Below are 22,329 nucleotides of genomic sequence, written 5' to 3'. Positions count from 1 at the left end.
CTGCAGTCTTACACTAGAAGAAACTATTCCCACAGACTAACAGATGCTTACAGAACTTAAGGTTCGATTTCTTTCCATAGTAGCCACTTACCATATCCCCCAAATTTAATTCAATCATTCTTTAAATGGCATGCATGATTTCTTTGTCACACTCCTGTTGTCTTTCATAATCCAAGAAAATTATGCCAACAGCAGCATCCTTCAAACTAGAGGAGTTTGAAGAAAGAGGTCTTTCCAGTGGTTATGCAGGTAGTAGAAAGAGACTGGAATTATTGCCAGCAACACTTGATATTCTGACTAAGCTGAATATTGCCTTCACCTCACTTCTGAAATTTAGTTACCTCTATTCCAAATGTTTTGCACCACTCTACTGTCAGTCTTGCAGCTGCTGATACCAATTTCACAGGTGTCTGTGTATCTGTTCTCCTAAATAACAGACTCATTCTTTCACACAAGCTACATTGGTTTGTAAGTGCCTTGCAGCCTTGATGCATGACCCTCAGCAAGCATTACAATTGCAAGGAACAAGTTCAAGAAATCAGTAAAGTCCCTTGGGCAATAAAAATTTCATTGCTCTTAGCTAGGTCTACCTACAGCTTTGGGTGCTTTTGTCAGCATGTTGCCTACATATATTTATTGTCACTGACAAGACACCCAGTAACACTTCACATGCACATCACTGGTTCTGAAGCCACAGCATATGCATCAGGCAGAACACAATATATGATATAGCATGAAAAGCAATCAAGGAGAAATCTGATTTTGCCAGAAACCATCAACAAGAACATTACACAGTAGTTTCTGCAGTCTGATTTTATCTTTTCCTCTTTCAGATGGTCAGGATGATGCTATTTTGACATCCTCCAATGCTTCTTGTTTTTCTATATGGAGAAAGTGATCACCAAAAGGTTCATATCTCCCCTGAATACCATAAAGCCCTTGACTGTAAGTGATCATTATGATAGTTTTATGAAATTTTGTGGTGGACCTGTGTATGACAATGCATTATCACTGCCTTTATAATATCATTTACAACTTTTTATTAAGTGCTGGAAAGATCGTGGAATTAAATCACTATTCTTTACTTATAAAGTGTTTTTTTTTCATCTTTCTGTTCTCCCCTTGCCTTTGCACCCTCTATTCACAATGGGCTCATGTTTCTTTTCTTCTTAGCAAATAATTTCCTGCCTTTCATCTCCTTTGTAAATGTTCACCTTCTGTTCTGGGACTGGATGACAGTTCCATCACTTCTGCATGACTGAATACAAATGGCACTCTGAGTATTTTGGGAAAGCCCTTCTATCAAGGAACGACATTCCCATTCTTCAAATGAGAATTTAAAACAAAATGCTTCAAGTACAGGTATTTAGTTATTTAAGCATCACAAAAGCTTTTGTAATGTATTTTGCTTTACAAATAACATAATACAGTTGTGTTCAGGTTTTCTACCTTAATCCAAATGGAGAATGCCAGTCAGAATCGATCTTTCACCAGCTACTGCATCAAAGATAATAACAATCTGTTGTAAAAAACAGTATTTTACAACAAAATATCAGTAATAGGGTCACTGAAATATTCTCTCAAATGTGTTTGATATGTTTTCCAATTTAAAGCACTGTGTGTCTGTTAAGCTAAAAATACCCCCCAATATTCTCAACACAAACTTTTGAATGCATTTACGGTATTTAATTGTTACCAGTCAAATGTTCCACAGGAGCAGTTGTGCTGGGAAGTCTGGTATTTTCCAATTAAAATCAATAAGAAAATGTTCCCTGACTTCAACAGGGAAAAGACAAGTCTGAGGAGAATATCATCAATCTACTACTAACCCAGAAATCATATGCAACCATTCCAACTGCCAATGCATCCTCACAGATCGCTTTCATCCAGATTTAGATGATTGGATTTACATCTATTGGAAAACCATATTTGCACTTCTTTTTAGAAAGTAATCTAAAAAATGACTCTTCGATATTTTTGCCTTATCTCTCTGCATATGATATAATCAAGGTAATAAGCAATGTGAATGCAAGCTAGATGCACAGCCAGCTGTCTCAGACAGCTCACACTGTGCTATTAAAGACTGGCTCATTTTTAATGATATTGCAAGACATGTTCCTGAGCTGGTTTTATTTTCTTTCTTTAGGAATGTGTTTTGCTTACTTCAAGGAATTAATGATCATCTTTTCCCTAGATAACAAAAAAACTTTCCTGGGAAATATCATGCTGTTGTTCAAGCCTTTATACAATGATTAACATCAGATATTAAGTGTTTACACTGAGTATGACACAAATTAACCTAGCAGGCATCTCATTACTGCTGTGTATTTAAATGGTTATGAATTGACATATATAGCCATCTAAGTCTGAAGGTGGGAATTGTTTAGCATGCTGAATTTGGAATGGTGTTGCTATTTCTCATAAAAGACACAGATTCCATTCTTGGAGTACCATAAACAACCTCTCAAGTTCCAAATAACTGCCATAAAATACAGGTAAATCATTTAGTTATTCTATATCACATTCTTCCCACAACTTCTTTTTTCCTCTTTCCTTTCACTACATCTATGGGCCTACTTATTCTTAATAAAATGTACTTGCTTTCCCTATTTGTCTTCTACTACCAATAATTTACTTTTCACCAGTTCTGTACACTAATTTATTACCTTTTACTTTCAGACTCTAACGTAGAGACCTAGGAGCCCTGGAATTATCATTGGTATAAACTATTGTATCAAATTTAAAAAGCATTTTAAAAACATTCAAATGATGAACCATAAATATTTATATGATCTATTTGTAATAAAAATAGGCATCATACAAAATTACAAAATAGAAGGTTGATGTTCTATAAAAAATGATAATAACTTAATAGTTGATAGTAATTGAATAATTTACTTTCTGAAGGTTTGTAATGGTTGCACTTCTCCAGGTGAAAAAAAAGTAGTTTGACTACTACTCCAATTTTGATTTAGCACAACAATATTGAAAAAAAGAAGCAACAATACATATGAGCACCTAGTCCTGTGGCTTCCAAATATATGAAGAGGGCCATTAAGGAACACAACACAAATAATGCAATAATAAGCTATTTCTTGATGATAAATCTAAAACTCTGATATGGAAAAAAAAGATAAGTGATAGAGTATTATTTGTTTTCATTATAATGTAATCTTTGTATCAAAATTTAGTTGTCTTTGATGAAGACCTATAGCTAATATGAGATGTAGCAAGTGAGGATGTCACAGCTTGAAACTGGAAATTTATCAAGAATTCAGTAATATATGGGAGACACTGAACTCCAAAAAGTTTTTAAAAAGGAGTGAGCAGGTAAAAGGAGTGAGCAGGTAATATGATTTGCACAACATTTTAACCAGAAAAATGTTTTAGGGTTATTTACGAGAGGAAGATCTGCATCACAGGGGCAGTCTGACATGAGAACATTAAATCTTAAACCAAGAGTTTCAGGGTCAGATATGCCTTTGCTTCTCTTAATGATGCACACAGTGTGCATTTAGTACAATGCCTTTAACTGCCTCTTTTCATGTCAAATTGGAAATCCTGGGTAGCTACGCAGACTTATGCAAAGTGGACTCTTGGTACCTATGTACTTTTTGGAAGTGCATATAAAAAATGATTCTTTAATGCAGTGATGCATAGGAATGCTAAATAAATGGATGCAAAGTGATCCCATACACGTATAGTAATTACGTGGAGGTGAGAAAGCTACGTCTGCCTAAATTCTAACAATATTCCTTATACAACGATAGCAATAAACAGCCCATGTTTGAAAAAATTCAAGCTTTGAGCAGATCCCTCAGCTCTCATGTAGCAATCTAGCCTGTAATTACCAAAAATTTAGTTCTCAGAGTTGTTAGAGTTTGGAAAAGCTCAGGCAAATTGCTACAGCCCAGAGGCCTAACTTACAACTAAGTCTGTGCACCCAGTGCTCTCTGTTGGCTACATGTCAGTGAAAGTCCAGATTCTGCTCTTAAGAAACTTAACTGGATATGCATCATAAGCTGGATTTATTCAGTGCTCCACTCTCTTCTGGCAGGGGAAAGACCATTTCCCTGCCTCAAATGAGTTTTATGATAATAAATATGCTAAGTTTTATGAGGTGCTTATACAGCTATAGATGCCATATGTATCAGGTGCTGGTAATAATACAGGCTGAGATGCTGTAGCTGAAATAAGCTGAATCACTGACACTGAAATATCACTGTGAATAAGTAGACACATTCAGGTAAAGAGAGGATAAATCAATGTTTTTATTAACACTGGAAGTCTGCATAGCATTCACTGGGAATAAGTAGGTGTGATCCCTGTCTTAAAGTGTTATGGCCAGAAGTGGACAAGCACAGAAAACTGAAGGTAAGAGACAATGGAACGGGAAGGGAAAGGAATGCAAGAAAAAGGGTAATGTGAATGGTAATCACTGGCAAGTCCTAATAAAGTCAGCTGGATCTAGCTATAGAAACTGAAGAGGTTCCCTGCTGTGTTCCCACCACCTCTTTTAGGGTATAGGGGCATTCCCCAGTGTCAGCAAGACCAGGATAAGGGATGTTGCAGCTCAGAAACAACAGTTCCCTCCATTTCAATGTCCCTGATGAAGATGCGGAGGAGTGGTGCAAACACCTGAGTAGCTGTAGCTGTGCTTCTGAGGGCTCAGGAGCTGAAGTTCTGGGTTGAAACAAAAGCATGGAAGACCTAACACCAACAAGAAAGCCAACCAAATACACAAACAAAAACACACACACACATACACACACACAAACCCCACAGAAAACCAGACCAAACCAAACCAAACCAAACCAACAACAACAAAAAAAAAAAACAAAAAAAACCCAAAAAAACAAAAAAAAAAAACCAAGAATCATCCCCCACACAAAAACCAAACCAAAACAAAAGAAAACCAAAATGAGATTACTTCCTTAAATGTAAGGAAAGAAAGGAGATTCATGAAGAGAAGGACAAGACAGAGCAGCATTTTGTTCTGTGTGACAAGAATCAGAATGAATGTCATGGAATGAGTTCACACAATCCAAAGAATAAGAACTGATGTGTGTTTCCATTAAAGAAAAGGTACAGTTGGAGGCCTCTAACCAGGTCAGCTGGCTATAAGGTCTCCCTGGATCTGTTCTGATCTGTTCTCTGCATCTCTGATCTGAAACACTGCTCTGGACATTAGTTTATGTAGAAGATTCTCAGCTGAGAAATTGTCCTTTCAGGCAGGCAGTGAGCATGAGCCAGTCTGGAGGATGTAAATATGCAGATATATTCAGAAGTATGCACTTATGCATCTCACTTTTGTCTAAAAATGTTCTGATGCCACCTCTAAAAGGGATACTCTATTAATTGTCATCCCATCTTGTATATCCACTGTGTGGTCCATAGAATTTCTTCTTATTTGTATTTAAGTCAGGCAGGTTTTTTATACTGAAGATTGCTTTTATGCTTCTTAAGACAGCCATAAGAATGAAATATAGAAATAAAAAAGCTTTGAAATACTTCATGTCATCTTTCCTTGCTAGGAGACCATAGTCTCAAATCATTCTGTGGTCATTTCTCTGTGATTTGCAGCTGTTTCTTTGAAGAGTCAGGGACGAAAAGCCTGTGTAGCTAGGTCTGCCCACATACTTGTCCTTTCTTACATCTGCCACAGTCAGATTTGGAGAACAGTGTCCTTACTGTTAATGGGAGTGAGAACAACATAGAAGCTCATTCAAAATCAATCCAGTTTGCTGTAGGTACACGAGGGATAATTTGGAGCCATAGATAAGAATGTCGGAAAGAGATGAAAGAAAGGCAAGGGAAAGGAGGGAAACCAAAAGCTTCATCAGGCTCCCGAAGTTTCCAGGTGGACAACACACTCTTACCTAGCAGGTACCTTCTGTAAGAGTATACACAGCATTTGCTGCATGTGGATGTCTACTCATACCATGCCCTGGAGTTGGAAATTACCTGTTAGCTGTCTAGTACATAAGTGAGAGTGTTCAGTTACCTGACCATAGAAAGAGAAGAGATGTACATTAGGAGTCTAACAGCCATGAGATCAAATCCTATATGTTATAAAAAATCTTACACTAGTGATGTCTAAACTATCTTATCCAGTGAGATAATAATATTTAAATCAATAAGAAAATTGGGGCTTCAGATTTTTTTAAAAGGTAAGAAAGCCAACTAAAATCTCCTTTAAAAATGTATTAATAAATCTTCTAGTTTGGCATGTAATTAGGAGACATATTCCCATATGTTAAATCATCAAGTGATTCAGTGGAAACTATGAAATGACTAGGACTGCCTACAGTCAAAGCACTTATTTATATGCTTTCCTAATGAATTAGAGCTAACTTAAGGCAATATATTATACATTGCCAAGAGTCTCCTGAAGAACACCTCAACAGAAGGGCTCTTCTATTCCAGCATTCTGCCTGCAAGCAAAGTTACGTGCATTGGTTTCCAGGCAAACCTAGCACTGATCAACAACCTCTAAGCTCATTTCATGTAGATGTTCATTAAAAAAGTCACTAGCAGCATAACCAAAAAGTGATCTAAAAGAAAGGTCCTGACTAATGAAGTTGCTGTGAAAGAGAGGGCTGAGCATTTTACTTGTTGATAAGCTTCAATCTGTTGTCTTAATTTCACAGAGGCATCAGGTAACTGGGCTTTTACCCAATTCTAGCTCCCTTCGCAGTTATTCCTGCTTGGCATTCATAGTATTTACATATGGACAAGAAGAACAGAGCAATCACCAAAATCTGCAGACAGGGAAAAGCTGTCATTTTTACCACAGTAGCATTTGCTGCATGGATAGAAACCTAAAACCCAAACTTCAGATCACAGTTATGCAAGTATTTGCTCACACTTTAACACTGAATAATATTGCAGCAGGCATACTAGACCTTTGCTGATAACACTGCCAGCATGACATAAAAATAGTCTACAGTCCATTTTAAGATCAACTCAATATGCCAAATATTAATTTGCAAGAAGCTCACTAGCTGAGAAGACAGAATTAAACATAGAGTTCTATTCTCAAATATTTAATCTTTCTTTTTTCTTTTGTGTTAATTGGAACTTGCAGATTTCCACCACACCACAAAACTTAGACATTCTAAAAATACCACTGAACAAACACAAAAAAAACCCAACAAAAAAACCCCAAACCACAATGAAGGTATTTTCAAGCTTGCAGTAATCTCCAGCACATCATTCTTTCAGTTTCAGTAGGTCAAGGTACCTGTAGTCATGTGGTTTTGCAAAGAAGATATACATTTGATCAGGTAGAAACACAAAACAACTTGTATGAATAAATGCTGCAAAGCACTTATAATCATCAAGTCATTCCAACAAGATACTAGAATTTAAAGCATCAAAGCAAAAACAGTTCTGCTAATTTAATTTTTGCACATATATTTTTAAAAGACCTGCAGTTTTCAGAGGAAAAAGTAAATGTGAGCAAGAAATCTGTATTATTTTGCTTATTGGTTAATAAGAAACAATAAGAGAGAATATATTTTTGCCTCTTAGAAGCAATGGTGAGCACCTTGTCTTGACTACACTGTTTACAAGTCAAAGTAGTATTAAACCACCTGGAGTTCTGTGTCCGGTTCTAAAGTCCCCAACATAAGAAGGACATAGAACTCCTTGAACGTGTCCAGAGGAGAGCCACTAAAATGACCAGAGGGCTGGAGCACCTCGCTTGTGAAGACAGGATAAAGAAGTTTGGGGTTGTTCAGTCTACAGAAGAGAAGGCTTGAGGTAACCTTATAGTAGCTTACCAATACCTGAAGGGTGCCTAGAAGAAAGCTGGGGTAGGACATTTACACGGGTTTGTATCAAGAAGTCGAAGGAAAATTGTTTAAAACTTGAAGAGGGAAGACTGATGTTAGACATGATGAAAAAATTCTTTCCTGTGAGTGTGGTAAGAGGCTGGCACAGGTTGCCCAAGAAAGGTGTGGCTGCTCCCACCCTGGAAGTGCTGAAGACCAAGTTGGATGGGACACTGAGCAGCCTGGTCTAGTGGGAGGTGTTCCTGCCCATGCAGGGGGTTGGAACTGGGTGACCTTTAAGGTCCCTTCCAACCCAAACAATTCTATGATTCCATGAAACTAGTTCTGAAATATTGTTCTAGTCTGTTTAGTTCTGCCTGCCTAATAAATACCACAAAGCATTTAAAAAGTTGTCATGGTTTAATCCCGGTAGGCCACTAAGCTTCACAGAGCTGCTTGCCCATTCCCTTCCATTGGGTGTAGAAGAGAACTGGAAGGGGACAAGTGAGAAATCTGGGTTGAAATCATCGGTTTAATAGGAAAACTTGAGCTTTACAAACATAGGAGTGCTAGCAACACAATTTTGGTCAGAAATCCAAAAGATAGCTTGAAGCTGCTATGAAAAAATAGAACTGTATCCCAGTAAAAACAAGTACACATGTGAATACAGCACAGAAACATTTATAAAAGACTGAAATATATGGAAAGTCCTGAAAATTAAGCCCATGTAAATATAGTGGCAAAGCACTGTTCATGGCAAATTCTTTTCCTTAGCTTCCATCTGATCAGAGAGCTTAGGTTCCCATTTGCATGTCAGTGTATATCCATTTCAAGCACTTACCAGTACATTAATAATTTCTGTAAATTAAAAAATATTATCCCAGTGCACATTAAAACATACCAGTAAAGAAACATATGCAGCTTCTTCATTACCACCTCTTTTGATAATGCAGTTTTTACTCTGTGTCTATGGATATATGTGAGTCTGTGATACTGGACACGTGGATGTGCCTTTGGATGCACCTTTGAACTTTCTGTAGGATTTCATTTAAAGGACGCAACAACAACAACAACAAAAAAAAAAACCAAACAAAAACTAAAGTGTCAGGACCAGTGTGCTAGCTTGAGAAAGCTTCTTGTGAACAATGTAATTCAGAGGTAAAGGCTGGCAGAGGAAAATCAAATTAAATCAAATTGGAAGCTAAAACTGTACGCCACGAGGATTTCCTAAAAGACCTTGTGAAAATCTCTGCCAAAAATTAGTGCTTGCTTAAGAGGGAAGAAATAGCTTTGGGAGGCTAGCTAGAAAAATAATCTTCTTTTCTTCCCTTACTCTACAATTCAGGGTAATCGACTTTCGATTACAGCCGTATATACTCATTTTCTTCCCTATCACCCAGGAGTCTAGTCTGAATAACAGTTTTCCCAGAGCTACACCATTAAGACACAAAACAGAGCGTGTGTATGCCTGTGCCTGTGTTCACATCTGAGCAAGGAAGCAAGCTGATCTCAAAATCTCATTCTTCAGAATGTCTCACAGAGTTCATTATATATAATCATTTTTGTTCTACTAGAATTTTTCTATACTTTGAATGGGATGCCACTTCCCCTGCTACCTCAAAAGAATCAGCTCCTAAAAATTAGTATTATTAACAATGGCATATCTTTGTGGCATGTTTACTGTCTCTAATAATCAAAAAAATTTTAATGCGCTTCATCAGAGTATTTCCTTTACATTCATTTTGATATTGTGTCATAGGTGCCAAGCTACTTAAATATTTCATAATAGGTTCAGTTCTGTTCTGTTTCTTAAAAGTTCCTCAGGTCTCCTGCAGGCAGCTCTCATGGGCTGCATCAGAAAAAAAAATGATAGTGTACCTGGGAATGCACTCCAGCCAGGGACATCAGCCAAGAATGAACCCATGCAGACTGCAGAGCAACAAGTCATGCCTAAAGCAATGGAATAAGGTAGGAATTTTGCACAGTCAGCTCTTCTTTCCTTGTGGACAACTGCAGTTTTTCAAAAATCACATTCCCCTTCCACATCACTCCCAGCTGCCTTAGCTCCAGGCAACTCTCTCAAGCAAACAATGTAGAAAAGGTTGGCAAAAACCAACCTTTTGCCAGGAGAAAAGGCTGGCAAAAACCTTTTCTCCCGAAATTCCTTTGCTTTGAAAATAAGCCCTAGACAATAGGCATAAGTGTTAGGGAACAGCACTGCAAGACTGAGCTTTATCTGCGGGGTTACAAATGGCTGCAACAGTTTCAGGAGAAAGGGCACCCTGCCCACCCACCTCCCCATGAACTCTAATAGCAATGAAGCCATTCATTACAACCACTTCCCCTCACTTTTCCTCTCTCCTACTTGGGCGCGGATTCTGTCCTGAATCCATACAGACACTGGCCTTCCCTGCTCTCTTGACTTGAAGAGTGCACAGGGATTGCGCAGATCACCTGAGCCACACCTGCAGTTTGAGTGATGCTGTAGCAGAAGGGGAGGCTGCATCTCTGCCTATGCTCTCTTGTTGCATAGCAGCTAAATATTATTTTTAATAATGACCAAATTGTAAAGTTGTTTGTTGCTTTTTTTTTTTAATAAATCTGTTTTTCTTTTCATAAGGACTATCATTTAGTTAAGTATTTCAGAACATAATGTTTCAGTTTTCTTCTGTTAATATTTTTCTCTTTTCATTTGTATTAACATTTTACAATCTCGTCATTGTTTCTGACATTTATTCTTCTATTTCTTCCCTGTGGTCTTCTTGATTTCTCTATCAATTGCCATTTTATACACAATGTGAATCACTTTGGAATCTGCCCATTCCAAAACATTAATCACTTATTTAATAAGCAAGCATTTCTAAAGAGCTGCATATAATGCTTTTGAGGAACAGTGTGTAAGATTTCCACCAGAAGTTCCAGTCTTACCCTCCCATAGCAATATATAGGACTGCAACAGTCCTGAATTGTGGGGGATGTCAAGGCCTTTGTATCAGTAAGGCAGGGCCAGCAATCTCTGGAGCAAATCAGGAATTGCTGCAATAGCAGCTATCAAACAGGAAAGTTACCACATAGTTTTCAAATATCACTTCATCTCTGAGCTTGTTCATTATACAGGAAAACAGGAAAAATTGTCTTCTGTCTCTTTTTGCTTGTCCTGCCTTCACCGATGATGGATTCTGTAGTTTGTTTATATAATTATTTTACTAAATCACAACAGAATGGCCTCAAGAGTCTAGTTGAATACTTATTTGAATCAGCTGTATAAAGTCATTTAATTCTTAACCAGGTACAGGTCAAGCATCTGCACTTTTTTGCAATCTGAGTCCAATCCTAGCAGCAACAAAGCCAAATTCATCCTGACACTAAAACACTGTGCTTTTTTTTTTTTTTTTTTTTTTTTTTTTTGGTTCTCTTGGTTTTTGGTGGATATTTCCAATTAACTATTCTCTTGCATTTGTTCAGTTCTGCTATATAAACAGCCTGACTGCTGACTGCATATCCATGGTAACTGATTTAATACAGAATCAGACTGCAGTGGTGTTAACTTGGTGTTAATGTCAAAGGCAGATCTCCTACTGATTTCAGTGATGCCAAAAACAATACTGTTCTCCTAAATTGCACACAGAACCCCAGCTACCTTCATTGTTCTTATCAGATACTGAAGTTTTCTAAAAGCATAAACTTAGCAAAGTTTCTATATCAGAGGTGTACCTGATATATTTTATATATTATTGTCACTGGAACTCTGTATCTGACATAAATTTACCATGTATGCATCAGAGATGGAAGCATCCTGTTCAATTTGAGCTGGACTCTGGTATCACTTATTCTGCTGTACTTGCAGACACTGCTGAATCTATCTCTCCCATTCCTTTCGCCTTTGAGACTGTTCCTCCATATCCTCCAACTATCAAACTAGGACCTCAAGTTCTGATGCCTCAAGTGGTCTTCATCTGACACAGCCATTTACTGATTGCCTTACTTGTGAAGTTACTGATGTTCAGCCTTAGCATTAACTCTCATTACTCTTCCCAGATGCTTTCCCCTAAATTCAGCCAAAGAAGAGAAGCCTTGCCTTAACTTCAGTAACATATGAACTCTGGGCAGGTTGCTCGAGATGACCAATCAATTGCACAACTCAATGCCAATCACGAGGCCATTTTTGGAGGCATTACAGCAGGAATACTTATTGTTCTCTTACAGCTTTGGATGCTTTTTGATGATGCCAGCTACCTTTCAGTATTCATTACTCCACAGTGTCTGTGTGAAGACTCTCAGAATGATTTTTTTATATAGACTTAGCACATATAGCATTTCCACTGAATTTCCCACAATGTCACATCTTACTTCTTTTTTTTTTTTTTTTTTTTTTTTTAATAATTTTCCAGTATATCTGCCTACATTCCCACCTTTTCCTGATTGAAAGAAATAAAAAAATAAAAATAAAAATGCTTATGAAATGTAAGTTTGATGACCCCACTGGCAAGTCTAAATACAACTCAAACTTTTTTACTGTAGTTAGTTGTTCATTAATGGCTACTCAAACAGTACCAGTACTGTCAGTTATTTAAATGTAAAGACACTATTTGAGGCAGAAGAAAAATAAGATAGACTAGTTTCAAGAAAGGCTGTATTTTTAAGAAATCCATTTTATAAAACATTGTGCAATACTTAACATTTCCATTTACCCAAAACAGTCCAGGTAGGAATACCACCAATAAATAAATCCTAATTAAAGAGAAGTAATTGTGTCCTCATTCTTACAAAACTACAATTAGAAAACAGGCATACTAAAATCACGAGTTCATTTGATACACAATTTCATGAATTCTTTACGTCTGTAGATCTGAGAAGCTTTCAAATTATTCTGGAATGTCTTGGATTTAATCATCAAGGATTTTGTGCACCTGATTGCACATCAGAAGGTATCTGCTACCCACTGTAATAGTTGTATAGACAGCAGTAAATATGTTGTTTATGAAAAGTAAAGGACATACCTATATAAAAGTATGTATTTTCCTCAAAACTTTTTATGTGGGTAAGAACCTAAAGTCAAGTTTGGTTTGAAATAACTCTCAAGGTATTACAGATTAGAAAATTTGATTTTACTCTGTCACATACCACAGACCCGAACACACACACACACTTTTTTGGATAGCCTTGATTTGTACCGTACCAGACCCAGTTCTGTGAGTCCCATTTGTACCTGAAACGAAATTACACATTCCAAAGTGTTTCACGAAAGACTATGATATTATCTGCCACTGAGTAATGATAAATAATATTTAAAGGCCACCTCAGTTTATCTTGCTAAAGAACAGCAGAGATTCCAGCAGCTGAGCTGCCATTTTCACAAAGGATAAGCAAAGCTGTGTCAGGGAGCATTCTGCTGTCAGTGAAGAGACCATACTGATGATTAGACTAATTAAATTCATTTTCTGTGCCTAGTTACAGAGAACATGGAAAAGAGTTTCCTTCTGCGCTTTTCTCTTTGTCAAACAGTATGTACCTTTTCTGGAACCAAGAGTACTTTATGTCAGGAAGCTTTTATTTTAAAGTGTGTGTATATATGTATACATGTATACAGGCATATAAAGCTTTCTAATTCAGAGGAATATTAAAAGAAGTTATAAATATTTGCAGGCTGCAAAGTGCACAGAAAAATTATATATATATAAATTTCTTTCGGGATTGAGGTAAGGAATTTTGGCTTCATTTTTAGAGTTCCTGTGTAGCCTCAGAAGTAATAAAAATTCTAAAAGTGCAGCACCTAGAAAAGCACCTCTTCTGTTCTATGGCTGAGGGAAGTAAAAGACACCTTTGGAGGTGGACTCCCACATTATGTGGACCAAACAAAAATATTTGGTTTGGGAAACCCTATTTCAGGTGTATCATCTAAGTAAAGCCCTACATTTAGTTGCACTACTTACTATAATGGGTATTTTTTTGTGGAAACATAGGAAGGTTTTAGTGATGCTGTCTTAAGGAAAAAAACATTGGTAAAAGGCTGAAAAGGACATTTTAATTTATTTTTTTTCTCAAGACCTCATATTAGTATTTCAATAATAAGTTAAAAAAATATTCTGCAATTAAAACAAGTGGGAAAATATAAAAAGACAATGAAGACCACACTCTCCGAAAGATAAAAAGTGGAAAAGTGGAAATTTCTAACAAATTAACAACTAATGAGAACTTTAAACCAGTGCTACAGATAAATGTTCACCAGACATACTTAGAAAGTATTAAGCCATTTTTAGTAACAGTGAAATGCTGTAAGCAATTTTTAACAGGTGTGCTCTAAATGCAGAGCAAAACACTGTCATCCTAAAGACCAATGTGGTGGTCTTTAAGTATGATAATTTCAAGTCGTACTGCCTTGACTAAGCTAGCATACAAAAAAGTTTGGTGGTGGAAACAATAGAAAGTGAAATATGCCGAATTCTGAGTTGTTTCTGTCAAAATGAATTATGTATTATGCAAGAAGGTTAAATTAGTTGACACTCTAGTGAATAAACTCAAAGTAGTCTGAATTTTACATCTTAATTATTGCGTCTTCTTTAACAGAACAAATTAGTTTCAGTGCTGTGCTGTAGGCTCACTCTTTTTCCGTCCAAAGTTTTTTTCTAGTTAAATAGGTTTTTCCTAGTAGCACGGTATCTGAAGCACATACAATTAATCTGAATTAATTTCTGTGGACTTACAATTTGAGTCTCTCGTCAGTAAAGATATGTGTCACAAATTCAGATATCCAGATACAAGAAAGAAAACTTAAGGAGCAAACTCTGAGTGTACTTTTCAGTTATAGAATATGCTTGTTTCACAGCAGAAAGTTTTGTACTTATTATAAATTTCAAAATGAAAAACACTTAAAGATACATCTAAATACAGTCTTTCTTTTAAAAGTCAGATAGCCAAACTAATCTCTGAAAAAAAAAAAGTAATTATATGCATTATTGACACAATTTGCAAAAAAGATGGGTCATTCAAGTTGTTTCCAGTACAGCAATTATGAAAAGGCTGCCAATTTGTTGTCCATTTACAAACAAATGAACGAAACCCATTAACTTTGCCTCCTCTGAAAGACAGTCCCTTCCAGATGGAAAGGGCTTTCCAGAAGAATTGCCCAGAACTCTGTCAGTTTTAAGAAATCGAATGCAACTGTAGACATATCGAATAAAATGTCAAATCTTTCAGATTTGTGTATTATACTGTGTATTATAGTGATAATAAATTGGCTGAAATTAATTTGTGTTGTTCCACTGATAGTGATGAAAGTTTGGCTCATTTCCTTAGGACAGAAATCATTCCATAGTTCCCCATGTACATTATGCAGCACTTTATCCACTTGGACCTGTGGAAGACATACCCTCAAACATAGCTGAAGTTTTTTTAGAAAAGGTCAAATAGGCTGAAGATGGTTTTTTTAAAACACCCTTTTACAAGCAAATATTTTATTAACTGGTATCTTTACTACAAAAGGTAAAAATTTCACTGAGAAGGTGACAGAGCACTGGAGCAACAGGGAGGTTGTGGAGTCTCCTTCTCTGAAGACTTTCAAAGCCCACCTGGGTGTTCCTACGTGACCATCTGTAGGTGACCCTGCTCTGATAACGGGGGGTTGATGATCTTTTGAAGTCCCTTCCAAACCCTAAATTTCTATGATTCTGTGAATATTTCTGAATGATAATTAGAGTCTAAAATCTCTGTATCTTTTAAATTATTTTGTTCCAGAAAAAGAGCGCTCGTTTTTGTAAAACAAATACAGTCAAGGAAAACAGGCTTAAGAAGAAATAATTAAAAAAAAAATTAAACCAAATCTAAATATCTAGAAGTCTGCCTTTTCTTCATATATCTCACAATATAGTTAAGAAGTATCACCACTCCACTATGCAAGGATACTCCCTTATTTTAATGATCTAGAAAAAACTCCTTATGAAATGTAGGTGAGACTTACAGTAAAAAAAAGAAAAAGTTACATCTACCTTTTGAAAATGACAGCATTAAACAAAAATCAGTGGCTGTCAAAACCATACTGAAAAAGAAAGAAAATTACTAGGAGTAAAAATAATACTTGGGGCACAAAACAAAAAGTTCCATTTCAAACAGAAGAAATACATGTCTTGGGCCCTCAGTCAGTATCCTTATTTTTACGTGGATCTGAGCTTGGACAAAGAAGGATAACAAACAGTTGCTTCTAAGGCTAAATACAGAAGACTGATAATTCTCATTTCCAAAAATTAATTAGTAGTTTATAAGCTATCTGTAAACTCTTCTAACAGAATGCCAAGCACATACTCTGAGAGGTATGTGTTTTGTTTTGTGAGGAAAGAAACAAGTTGATGATGTGATTGCATTACTATGTGATAAATAAGTTTGGTTTTGGAAACCATCAAAGTTGCTTGAGTTTCTTGACATTCTGCCTTGAGGAAGTGGAACTCAGGAAATGAGCATAATCCTGACATATAGGTAATTTTCTTCACTATTTTCTTGGGTCTTAAAAAGAAAAAAAAATTCACAAAATGAAAAAGTAGTGGTTATAAATGCAATGTGAATCTTTACAGGGAAAAATAAAACAAACCAAAAGGAAAACTTCACACTGTAGAATAATTTTAATTTTTATAGCTTTAACAATACCCCATTATCTTAGAAGACAAAACTACATGCAAGTCATACTACACTGTTATTGTCAGGGTATGAAGTGGAGCAGGAACATATTAAATTTTCAAACTGCATTCACTTTCAAATCAAGATTTGGTAGAAAATGCTTTTTTAAATGGTGGTTATCCTTAACTGTCAAAACACTGCTTACGTGCTGTCTGGAAAAATTATCATTCATATTCATTTGTCAGTACTTGTCCTACTCCATGTCAGGCAAAGAGAGAATATTAGAATGCAAGTCAAAGTTGTTTTTTGTCAGTGATATTTATTGCTCCTAATACCAATGTGTAGACAAACCTTTCCTGTTTCTTAATGCTGCTGGCACAGTATGCAATGTTCTATTTCAGGCTAATCCTTTATAATTTCCTTCTGAAGAGTTATACTGGGGAGGGGAATGGGAACTTCTGCTATGGAGGAGACAACATATGTCTTTTGATCTTTCACTTTAGTGATGTACATTACTTTTCTGACATGCTAAAACATCAGAGAAAGTAAATCTGCAAAAACCTGACCATCACATTTCAGAGAAGTTTCTTTGCATAATGGATCTCCATTAGTGTTTCCATACAAGTTGTCAGCATGACAATTGAATGTCTTCATGTATTTCCATCACTTCATGTAATAAAATGTCAAACTTCCTATGCACACTGAAGACAAAAATGTACAATATGGAATGCAAAAATTAAGATGTGTGCAACCAGAGCATGGAAATATTCTATAAACAGGGGTAGCTGTTATCAGACTAAAATCTAGAAATTACAGTCTCTTAGGTATAATGGTTTCATTACAATGTTCAGTGTCTCCAAAGCTAATTTTCTTTCCAAAGTACCCATGCATAGAAAGTACAGCAATAAGACATCCCCCTGCTATGCCTTCCTGAATAGCAGATTAACTGCAGAACTAGAATGATGTCAATTTGTTTCAAAATATTGCAGCAAAGCTTTTGAATGGAAGAGCAATTACTAACAGAGGGTGCAATTATAACGGAGTCACAGGGAATGCTTTAATATGGTTCTTCTCCTATGTACAAGGAATAACAAGAAAATGTAATTAAAGAGGAATAATGAGACAGCTGGGTTTGACAGCACCTTGGCAGCTGTCATGAAGAAAGTAAGACGACTGGCTCAGTGGAGTCCATTCTTCAAGACATCTCCTAAATGCTGTGGATTATTAGCATCTTGTCAGAGGCTAAGTGAAAGCATAACCAACAGTGGCTTCAGTGCATTTACTTGAAGCAAAACAAAATTTAATTTTTACACTAATTACCACTTCAGACAGTCATTTGGGTGATTTTAACTAGAAAAACTTTGCATTTTTTTCTTCATATCCCAGATTCCCAAGTTGATTTTTGTTAGCTCTTTGGAGAGGAAATAAAAATCTACTCATTTGTGACCTCTCTTCCCTACAAGCTCACTCAACAACTCACTCTTTTGTTTCTGAATGAAATTTTTGCAAAGTGCTTTTTGCCATTTGTCACATTAAGGTGGCTTAATACTATTTCTACACTTAAATAGGTCCTGCCTGGAGCCAGCTGGTCTGCCTAGACAGGTTTTGGAGGAAGAAAATTAAGTTTCAGAAGCAATGGGCCAAATTCTCCTTTCAATTACCTATTGTAACCTCATTACATGCAAAATCAATGATACAATGTGCTCCCATGTTTTGCTAGTAGAATCAATTTAATAGTCCTTTATGGTATTCAAATGCTACAAATATGGCAAATGTTTTTATTAAAGATAAACAACTGCAACAAAAATCCCAAACAGAAAAAAGCTTTATCTACACTACTGCCAAAGTTCGTATTTTAAAAAATGTTGTTCTTAAGTTACCAAAAGCTACGTGAAACAAAACTATGAGATCTGTTTCCAGTTCTGGGTTCATCAGTGTAAGAAAGAAATGGATGTAATGGAGTGAGTCCAACAAAGGGCCATCAAAATGGTTACAAGAATGGAGCATGTTTCCAATAAGGAACAACCTGGAGCTGGGATTGTTCAGGCAGAAGAGAAGGTTCAGAGGGGATGATGTTAATGCATATAAAAACCTGAAGAAAGGATGCAAAGAGGACAGAGCCAGGCACATACTGAAACATAGGAGATTCCATGTTAATGTCAGGAAGCACTTCTTAGTGTGGAGTTGACCTAGCACTGGCACAGGAGCTTCTGGAGTCTCTACTCTGGCAGATACTCAAAAGCTGCCTGGATGTGGCCATGGGCAACTGGCTCTGGGTGGCCCTGCCTGAGCAGGGAGGTTGGACCAGATGGCCTTCAGAGGTTCTGTCTGACCTCAGCCATTCTGTGATTCTCTGAAATATTCATATCCTTGGTTCAAAACTCCAAAGAAAAGGATATGAACAAAAGTACCCAACAACAGAAGCTGTTTTTTCAGCACATTACTTCTACATTTATTAAGTAATAAATTATCTTTGGAGTGTCTCTGTCTAAATATCTCACCTAAGAGAAAAAAGGTATCAGCACTCTAGATTTGAGGAGTTTTGTTGTATATTTGTGGGTTTTAACAATGATTTACAAATTCAACCCTATAAACACACGCACACACACAAATCCATTAAAATCATGTATTCCATCATTAGAAGAAGATAAAAACATTTTTTTTAAATTATTTTTTGGCAAAGGTAAAGATAATTGAACTGGAATTCTTGAACAGTCTCATTGTTCATAAAAGTGCTAACCCCACTTCACTCAGATATGTCTGTAAACCAGGTTTCAGAGCTCCAACACTGTATTCAGCTGGTCATTGTCAGATAGACTTTTAAGATCCAAACACTGAGTACTACAATTAATATTTGTTTGGATAAAAGTTACTCCATTAGGTGCAAAGTACTATGGGCGTATATATACAGCACAGAAACTGCTCTTTTTATTGCTGTCTGGAAGTTTGCCTTTTGGATTTCTGACATATGTAAGTTCGCTGGCTCATTGTTAAAACTTGATATTGTTTCTGGTACTATCTGCATGACCAAGAAGTATGTTTTTACCATTATAACTATAGTTACTAATACCACTACTACTAATAATAGTAGGGCATTTAGGGGCACAAGAGAAGCTATGACTCCATTGTGCCATGCACTCTAGAACTGAAGGACCATTCATGTTCTAATTCATACCTTATTTTTACTTGGTAGAGTAAGAAAAGTATTCTTTAAAAAAGTATAAACATGGAGGAAATCTAGAGGGAGAATTAAAGCACAAGATTATTTTCTTCCATAACCTGTCATTAATTATGTGTATTTCCTTGTTGTTATCCTACAGATGTTCCAGAATAATCCGAACAGTAAATTAGGTCTTCTGGCTTTCTCCACCATTTTTCAAAGGATTCTGTGAGATGAGAAGATAGTCTACTTCCTAGACTACATTAACACATGATAATTACATTTTCAAAGCAAAAAGGAGCACATCTCCTTTGTAAGCTTTGATGGCAACTTTAAATTGCAGTCATTTCTTTATACCAAGTACCTCACTCTAATGACAAATAAAGTTGCAATACTGAATAAAAGTTCATTGCTTTCTAGCTTCAAAGTGCTTTGTAAACACAACATAATTCATCATAATTTTCAGTCCTCCAGGGAATTGGGTACAGAACAGGAGACACAGGAAAAACAAGGCAGACATTGCTAGTGGTCAAATTCTATAATTTTTGCCCAGGCATGACCTTGCTCAAGATTTTTTAAAATAAATACTGAGTCTAAAAAAGGAGGAAAAACCTTTCAAAATCAAAAGTTGTAGCTAAAAGTTAAGCTCTCATGGATTTATTTTTTGTTTGTGTTGTTCTTTGGCAATAGCATTTTCAGAAGTCTCTGTAACTCCACACAAAACCTAAGGATAAGGACATTGTGCCAGGCCCTCAGAACTTACATGTAGTAGATATAAATTCATTCCTCTACACTAAAAAGCAAGTAACCCCCTACAGATTTCTAATACCAATTTTGGCTTTCTTTTATCTTCCAATAAGATTTGGCTTGTTGGCTCACATTATATATGGGCCTCTTAACAACCCATTGAACTTTTGCCCCAAAAGCTTCATATTCTGCAAGCACAGAACACTTCTTGCAATCACTGCAGTGTGCAAACACAGGACTGCAGTGGTTCTGTGGCTTTGAATCTATGCCCATCCATCTAAAGGGATCAGTATTATTCCCAAGGATTTAACCACCTAGCAGAGGAAGCATCTTTACCATGATTTCTCATTTCTATCTATAACTTAATGTGATCGATGAAAACATGGATGAAAAATAAGAAATGCTTCAGTAGATGAATTCTGCAGTCAGAAATTTTATTTGATGTTGGCAATATTTCTCATCTCATTTTCCAAACCTTAGTAAATGCATGATAACTAGTGATTGGTTTTAAGCCATTTGCAATAATGGAAGAATAAAATAAATTAATACTAATACATATTACTTATATTGTAATGTATAATTTTATATATGTGTATTTTTATATAGAGACACCATACAAATTTTTACATATATATAATAGTAACAATATTGGGTCACCACGAAACAAAAACAGTAGGGAAATCAGTGAAGATCACTTATACACACCATATATGACTGGTCTGATAGTGAGAGATTGCCATTAGAAAACTATGTAACTAACTGTTACTAACAGTGGCTAGGCTTCCAGAATTTTTTTCAATATCACTTTAAAAAAAATAAAAATAAACTCTACATAATTTACATTTAAAACAGACCAAAGTTGATATGAAGGCAAGGTCTTGTTTATCTGCTTTTGCTACTTTTTTCCAGTATTCCTGATAGTTATAGTTACCACTCAAATAAGAAAGGAGGGGGGAAAAAATCAAGCAAGTAAGCAAGCAAGCAAGAAAATTACCCCATTCATCTCTTTCCTATGCTAAATGCTGGGTTTCCTTGCAACAGCTGTAGATAATATGTGATCACCTAACAGAGAGGAATTATCCCACAGTTTGCCAGAAGTAGCTTAGCCAGTAAGTAGCTGGAAATACAAAGGAAAATGAATGGGGAAAAAATGCATCCAGCTTTGTACAGGAATTATCTAAACTAAACCACTCCTAGTGTGGGATGTTCTCACCTCATAAAATTGGACTAATCACTGTGACCATAAAGAAAGCCATTGTGTGTTACTTGGATCCAGCAGGAAAGCCTGCCTTAGTACTCTGAAGCACTTTATTCATGAATACTTGGCCACTAGACTACTGCCATTTTATGCATGTAAGACAAAACATGCTGGGAATTTTTTTAAGTGCTTTTACCATTTTAGTGCTTGTGCAATGCCTTAGGATTTCTGTGAACATGCTCTTTGGCTTAGAAGAGGAAACTGTTTTCATTTACCAAAAATATGCATGAGGTAGGAGATATTCCAGTGCAACAGTGCTGTAAGATCTCTGCCACCCAAGTGCTTCTCTTTCCAGGAAACTAGATAAAAAAGTGATATTGGCCATGTAATAGATTGAACTCTCTGTTGGTTTCAATAACGTCATATTTTTTACTCTCCCTGTAGCACATTTTATGTGTTTAATAAGCTCAATTATAAGTAGATCAATAGAATATACTGTGTAAGTAAATCAGTAGTAGTTAAAAGGTCAAAGTTTGGATCTGATTAAGAAAAAAAGGACTCTTAAAAATGACCATGTGGCACTATATATGTCTACTGTATGTGTCTGACTACCTTGCCAGCTTCCCTGAAGCAGGGAAGTCCCACAGGTCACCTGAATCATCCCATTAAAACAGGCCATAAAGAAGCTAGTCTATAAACACTGCAAGATAATGTCACTTAGGCAGCTGCATCTTACCCTCCAGAAATGACAAGAAACAAGTTACTGCTCTGTTAATTTAGATTAACTATGAGCACACAGCATTTGGTAATATGGTTTTAACAGGAGAAGTCCTCAGCCAGAG

The 22,329-nt window shown here is 36.2% G+C and overlaps 1 protein-coding gene across 1 annotated transcript in view; it reads right to left on the bottom strand.

Moving 5' to 3' along the window:
* The window catches only part of FAM155A (family with sequence similarity 155 member A), a 452,025-nt gene that overhangs the window by 365,488 nt on the left and 64,208 nt on the right, over positions 1-22,329 (bottom strand).

Source organism: Calypte anna, chromosome 1 (assembly GCF_003957555.1).
Source record: "Calypte anna isolate BGI_N300 chromosome 1, bCalAnn1_v1.p, whole genome shotgun sequence".
Lineage (NCBI taxonomy): Eukaryota > Metazoa > Chordata > Aves > Apodiformes > Trochilidae > Calypte > Calypte anna.
This window is presented reverse-complemented; position numbering and strand designations above follow the sequence as displayed.